This window comes from Bidens hawaiensis, unplaced genomic scaffold (genome assembly GCF_021521415.1).
Source record: "Bidens hawaiensis isolate Kalapana, Puna unplaced genomic scaffold, B.hawaiensis_p1.1 tig00020693_1, whole genome shotgun sequence".
Lineage (NCBI taxonomy): Eukaryota > Viridiplantae > Streptophyta > Magnoliopsida > Asterales > Asteraceae > Bidens > Bidens hawaiensis.
In genome coordinates, this window is record NW_027493182.1 from 274958 (window position 1) to 282962 (window position 8005).

At 34.8% G+C, this 8005-nt stretch overlaps 1 pseudogene; it reads right to left on the reverse strand.

Annotated features, from left to right (window-relative positions):
* Window positions 1–5695: 5695 nt before the first annotated feature.
* LOC143561502 (transcription factor TCP15 pseudogene) lies at window positions 5696–7304 on the reverse strand (annotated as a pseudogene).
* Between the last annotated feature and the right edge of the window lie 701 nt (window positions 7305–8005).

The window sequence follows — 8005 nt, forward strand, 5'->3', positions numbered from 1 at the left end:
AACTCCCACTGACATCATGACTCCTGTTTGGTGTCCTTGGTTTTTTCCTTCGGATCTTCGTTTATTACAATGTTACCAAAAGAAATACAATAAAGAAAAACACCTTAAATATTACAACTTTGAACCATAAAATGGCCAAAACCATAAAACTAAAAACCGAATAAAACACAACAACAAAATAAGATCGGGCCAGATTTACATATTTTACAACAATCAAAAAATAATACAGACAATTTTTTTAGTCAACTAAAACAAATTAAATTTGACCAAAATTAAAGTTGCCCTAATTTTAATTAGATTAGAAACATTAAAAAAATTAATTAAAGTTTGTATAATCCAGGTTAAAGGACCAGTACCGACTCATATGATGTAACCAAAGCTCTGATACCACAGTTGGGTTTTGGTGATAATCGGTCAAAAATTATTTATTGAAACCAGTTCCATAAATATGTCAAATAAAAATTAATCCTATTAATTAATATATGCGTAGCAGAATAAAAATGAGTAATCAACACTTTAACTAACCCGACATGATCAGGTTACAAAACCGCATACGAGCATAGGAATACAATAATTAATCTATCTAATAAAACCGATGAGATAGATGTACCTCGGTTAATGACTAACCGGTTGAGACACCGAGGTTCAATGAACGAGCGCTAGGTGACGAACTAATAACCGGACAATTAGGGGTGTCAATCGTGTCGGGTTACCTTTTGATAAGTTTTGGGTTGGCAGGTTAGCGTGTTGAGATTCTTCAAAACTAACCTAACCCATGTATTTATTCATGTCGTGTTGACCCATTTAAATTTGTGTAATATTCGGGTTGTGTTTCGGGTCAACTCATTGTACATTCATATATGAATATGAGTAATAAATTAAACAATTAATTACTCTTATTCATATAAAATTTGTTAAAAATTTATGATAAATCTAATTGTTTTATGTATTCATATCTCATTCTCAATTAACAAACTTAGGCTTACATATTTAGCTCAAGATAAAAACAAACGAATGAAATAACCGGAGTTAGTTTTATTTTAAAAGTTACTTCATATATGAAAAATTAAAAGTTTAAGTATTTTACTTTAAAATTTAAAACTTTTCTCACTAATATCAAAATAGGCAACGGTTATTCACACACACTTTTTTTGATATTCATACACCATTTTAACACACATTTTTATCTTCTATATACACCCTATAAAGAGTGTATGAATAAAACATCCCTCAAAATATTAACTTTTCAAAAATTGTTAAATGGGTTAACAGGTCAACCCACTTTTTAATGGGTCAAGTTAGGGTTGACCTGTTTTTTAAACTTGTCGGGTTCGGGTTGTTATGTTTAAGAAAGCGGATCTTGTCAGCCGACCCAAAACCCGTATTTTTTCGTGTCGGGTTTCGTGTCGTGTCAGCACACCCCTACGGACAGCGGCAATGACAACCTTTGACGGTGGCGTCGTCGATTTCCAATCTATGGCAGCAATAAGCGGTAACAACAGGCTACGGCGCCGGGTGTGGCGGGCGATGGATGTGGTGCGGTGGTGCTGTGTGGCTTTGTTTGGAGATCGGACAACGGGTGCCGAACCGGTCTACTGTTTCCAACAAGTTGGGAAGACGAAAATTTTGAATGATTTGCGATTGTATGTTTACAATATTAACTTGATCTCGTAGTTTTGAATGATTTAAGTTCCTTTTGGTCTCAAACTTCGTACAACTAATTGTATGGCCCCTTTTTTATATATTATTGCATCATACAGGGATTTTCTTAAAGGGTTATTTCATATGGTTCGTAACCAACTGTATGCCACTTTTTAGTCATCTATAATGAAAGTTATTTTGATCTAATTACCATACCAGAGCTTTGGCAAGCTGATCAGCATATAAGATCGACCTTAGTCCCGCTGATCTCAATCCTTAAAATTTGTTTATAAGCCAGCCAGCCAATCTCTCAATGCTTAAGATTTGTTTACGAGCCAAGCTAGACATTTTACAGAAATAGGCTTAAACCAAACCGAGCTTGAACTCGAGGATGATCAGAAAATCTAAGGAGTCATGCTGAGTACTGTCTGGATTGGACACGCCTCGGCTAAGTAATTTTATATGACAAACTATAACAGTGGCTTCAAGTAAATATGAATATTAATAATTATGTAGATCAACATGCATGACATATTTCTTGAACAGTCATGTCAAAATTATATGATGCTTCTTTAATGATCTGTAGAAAAAATAGAGTAATCTGATAAAAGAACAGAAAGTATCAAGAGAGTATATTAAGCAGACGAAAGTAAAAAAAAAAACAAAACATTACTTCAAGTTCATCTGAGGAAGCAGAATAGTAATAATGAATGTTTCAAGATGTAAGATAATTTAAAATTTATAACATTCTAAAATTAAGCATGCGTTGATTGTGAACATATATTATTATAAGGATGAACGATATCACGATATGGTCACGCTCCCACAACCAAGCCAATGGAGGGGGCAGTGTTCCCCGTCGGCTTACATGCCATGCCAATATCCAAGCAGTCGCTGCCTAGCTTATCTTCTTGCTCCCTCAACTCAGGACATCACCAAGGCTTCCTTGGCAAAGCTTCCCCGTGATCCCCCACTTCCAATTCGCGAGTGCATAGCCGGTGTTCCCCTTCACCGCCAACAGCTATGCCACATCACACTCCCCTGTTACCACACCCACACCCTCCATCCGCATAGGGTTGGTGTGTTAATATTTACCACCAAATCCTTCTTTTAGACAGGACTAGACACTTTGAAACATATGTATTTACATTTTTTTATGAGAAAAAGTCTTGATTGATGTTGTTAAGGTTTATAGAGAAAACTCATGGTTGTTGATTTACGGATGGTTTAGGAGTTAGCTAGTTAATATAACTTTTTTGGGGAAAAAATTTATGTATGCTTGATTTGTTATTGGGAGAGCATGTTAGACATGTTATTTGAATAGGAAAATACTTTCATCATTCTAAGGTTGGGTATTGTCCTTCATAAAATTGTCTTATAAACAATCTATAGATCCTGAATTTGATTTATGCTTCACTTCAATTCCTATGATCATGCAAAACCAAACTCGTTAAGCTAGTCATAAAAACATGGTAAGTGTTCACCATCCGGAATGAGAATTAGTACTGGTATTACAAAATAAAAGTAACAGTAACGTGAGTATAGAAACTTTGTGTACCTTTCATTATCTTATCACGGCATGTTTCGGGTGTGGGTGTGGGTGTGGGTGTGTGTGTCTCAAATGCATTTGCTTAAGAACAAGGTTTCAATCAAATGGTGGTGCAGTCTACGTTTTAGATGAGTGATATCGGTAAGCTTTTATACTTTCTTGGTTTAGTTGTACTTAAAACAATTTCCTAATGGTTAGTTATTATCATGTGTCTTTTTGTTCCATACTTGTTGGTTATAGAGTTAAGATATTTGCTTTTTAACATGTTTCATGGGATGCAAAATAGGAAACCTTAGACTTCGCTCTTTGGACCGATTGGCTTGGAGGATAGAGCGATTTGCCCTAATGTTTAGATGATAGATTTGAATGTTTCTTTGACATGAAATTGATTTTTAAGACAACATTCATTTTAGTTATTTGTGATCATGACCTTTAGACACTATTGTGTTAGTCGGTTGGAGATACCTTTAGACATGGCCATTGGTTGTTGGCATTTTATTTATTAAGGTTAATATTAGAGGTCACTTTTTATTGGTATAGTATTTGTATTATTTATGCAGCACAAGTTGATACTCAGTCTACCACGTAGTGACTCAACCAGGGCCGCATGTATCATGGTCAGATCATATAAGAAGTGAGAAATGGTATGAAGTGTGTGAAGTGAACTAGCAGAAACACTGATAAAAAAGATTCACCGCTTAAAATTAAAATAAGAGTAAGATTGTAATTAGCAGTAAGAGGTTAAAATATAATATCGAAAGGCTTAATTGTTAAGGTGTTTTTTTTCTTTTTCTTTTTTTGGATCTAGCTCAATAAAAATGTTAAATGACTAAATCAAATAACTTTGTATAATTTGTTACATATATTAAAATAAAATGATAATCAAATCAAGAATATTTTATTAATTTGTATATTTGTATTAATCAGAATGCATTTTTTAAAAACTTGCCAATTGTTAGTTTAATTAACGTTGCGTATTTTGAAATATGTGTTGTGTTATATATTCTGTGATAACTAAAGTGAATTATTCGTATATCTATTATAATTAACGTTGGATAATTAATTAATTAATTACATATGTAAAATATGTCACGTGATTATACAAATATATACCCTCCTCTAAAATACGCGTCTGGGTAACATTAATTTACTTTTCATACTTATATGTTGATGGCGACACTAATTTAGTTCATGCTATAGAAAAAAAATCGAGAATTACCGGACTCTGTAAACGTATGATACTTATATGTTGATGGATAAACTAATTTACTTTTGTATGAACAAGAAAGAAGGTTCGGAGGTTATTTTATTTCTTGTCATCTACACACTCTAATTAATTATTATAAAATGATGACACCTTGTCTAGTCAGTTAAAGAAGGAAATTCTTGATTTGATTTAGTTTCCCCAACGACCATCAATTACTAAGGTAAAGTACAAATATACCCCTCAATTCTTCTCTACAAGGCCACAACTTTCTATAAAATAGATAGACGATGGCCAAGGCGATAATATAAACAAATAATGAGAGAGTAAAACAAACTAAAAAGGTTATTTCTTATTGTTTTAGAGAATTCGATCCATTTATAACATGATGTAATTCAAAGTGATCAAACCCTTTTTTTCTTTTTAACTTTTTACCGATGAGGCGTGGTCGAATGACAAAAACAGATTCTTTAAATAAATACGTTTAGAAGGGTGAAGTCATGAATTCAAGTCTCATAAAACAATAAAATTAAATCAAAATTAGCTGTTCTAAAAAAATAATTAAACCCATCAAAAAAATTTTTTTACTAAAGAATATTCCTTTTATATAAAACATGTTCACATATGTGGAAATATTGTACACACTTCTAACTAGCTATGCAATATCTATTATGAACACAGCCTCTCTAACAAGTAAATAAAATAGCTGGCAAAATTTTCTAAGTCAAAATCGATATTTGTAGTTTTGAATGACTAACTATGTTATAAAATTTTCGAGTAAGAAACTTACCATAATACATCAATACAAACCAACCCATTAAAAATTCATAAATGATCAGTTATCTTAATCTTAACTTTATAAAAATTTAAATTGAAGATTAATTGTGTAGTAATCATAACGACAACACTGATAGTAATCAATCATAACGGTGCATAAGAAGTAACAAAAATGTGAAGGTGTACAATATCACTATTAAATCAACTATTTCGTGACTCTTATGTAGTCATAGAGTTTCATTTTAATATTTTTTGAATGACATTTTACTTGTATGGATATGAACCAACCTTGTATGGATATGAACCAACCGTTTATTTGTAAGAATATGAACAAAGCAAACACTATACTACTAAATCAATTGGTGATCATAGATGTTTTTTTTTTAATATAAATCACGATGGTAATTAAATACATTCAAATATATGTACTGCTTTAAAGATGAAAATAATTTAACATGTGTTATTTTGCTTTGTAATTAACTATATTTAAGATATCATGTTAACACGTAGTTAAGTATTTATTATATAAGTAATCAAAAGAGCAATTAAGAAGAATGTAAATCCACATTTTCTTGCAAACCCTTTGAAAACCTTAGTTATATTAATCACACACATTCATGAGGAAATAATTAAAAATGAAAACCAAAATCTCAAGAATACCTTTGAAATATTTAAAAAAATAAAATTTAGAGAATATCAAACCTCACGTGTGTTTAGTGTTTACACATCAAATTTAACAACACAATCGTGTGGGCGGGAATCCCCTATGAGTTGTGGCTGGTCGTATCATCACCACCACGAGACCCACTCGCCGGAGATTCAGACGATCCCGGACCAAACACTGGCCTATATGGGTTCAACCCAGAAATCATATTCAATTGTCCTTCACCATAACCACCACTGCCGTTACCACTACCTCCTGCTCCCTGTTGCTGACCTGGCACAACCGCCACCGGTGTCGGAAAATTCATAAAATGTAACCCACCGGAGCCACCCGGGGCTCGGTACAACGCGGCGCTGTTATATACATTAGGAAAGGACCATATAGGGTCTCCGTTCATTACTTGGGGGTGTTGGTGACTTGCCGCCATCCAAAAGTTCGCCGGAACAGACGGGTGACTCGCGGTTATCGCTCCGGTGGATGACTGCATCAAATAGCTTCCGAATTGCTCCAGTGGCATCCGCCTTTTCGCAAAATTATTATCCTCCGTTTCGGGTACTTCCACCTGATTAATATTAATATTATCCCTCATCTCTTGCTTTGCTTGTAACATTTGGTTGAGATTCATATTTGATCCGAAGTTTAGTAGATTTGATGATGAGTTTTCTGGGAAAAGATTTCTTCTAGGGTTGTAGTAACCGGATCGGAGCTGAGACGGGACGGTTAAACTCGACCGTGAGCTGCGGAGTGAGATATTAAGTGAAGTGAAGTTTGCCGGGATAGTCCCGGTTCCAGTGGCTGCTATAACAGCGGGTTCCGCTTGTTGTAGCAGCCACTCGATGGTTTCGCCGTCGGATTTGTGTCCGAGCTCGCGGGTGAGTTGGAAAACCCTAGCGGCACATAACGCGGGCATACGGATGCGACGGCCGCGGCCGTCGACCTTCGTGTGCCTGTCTTTGGTGGAAGTCCTCTTTGGTGGTTGTTTCTTTGGTGGGTCGCCGGAGGATGTGGTGTTGGGGGTGGTTATTTGCATATTAGAGGTGTCGGCGTACGCCACGGTGGCGGTGGCGGAGGAGGAGCAGGTGGTGGTTTCATCATCTTTCTTTTCAAGTAATTGGAAAGGGAAGTTTGGGCGGTGATGGAAATGATCATGTCCACCATCCATGATCACATGAGAATATAATACTTACACACACTAAAACCTACAAGAAACACACACACACACACACTTTTTCTTACTAAAGTTATTGGAATAGAATTAGGGTTTTGTGGGTCTTGATTTCTTTCTCTTTCATGAACATCGGAACAGTCTCTCTCTTGAAATAATAATAATATGGATTCACATTTGATGGATGTTTGCAAAGAGATGTGGGAGGAGGACAAGCTTTAAGCAACAAAGATAATGAGTGGGAATTATAGGGTGAGCTTTAAAAAGTAAAAAACAAAAAGAAATCAAAATGGAAATGGGAAAATGAAGGATAAAGTATGAATTTAGTTATAAAGTATTGGTCAACCTACATTTTTAGTCCTCCCACTTGAAAATGATTGATAGAATATAAACACCCAACGCGTACATGTATATTTGTAGTCGACATCCACTTGTGTTTTCTTTTTTCTTTTCCTTTTTCCTTAAGTATAGAAATAAAAATATAAGTATACTGGCACACAATCAAGGGTAACGCAATGAAGGGGAACAATCATGCTAGAAATTGAATAGTGTTCTAAACCTTATTTTCACTTCAAATCACTATTTAAAGAAGATGTACGCTATTTAAACGATGGTTTATTTGATAAGGAAATAGAATTGACTAAAGAAATGAAATGAACAAATAAATGAAATAAATTATTACCATTTATTTGTCATGTTTGGTGATCGTTTAAATATGACTAAATTATTACTTTATATTGTTTGGTAGCAAAGATACAACTACCTCAAAATAAAATATTTTTTACCAAAATAAAAAATAGCAATGGCGATGATGATGGTGGTGGTGAAGACGATGGTGGTGGTGGTGACAATGGTAGTAGTGGTGGCGACGACGAAGGTGGCGGTGGCGGCGACAACCATAGTGATAGTGGTAGCAGCATGGTGATCAAGTTATGGCAATGGCGGTGGTGGTTGCGATGGTGGTGCTTAATAAATGGTGGCGGTGGTGACGATGTTAGTTGTGGT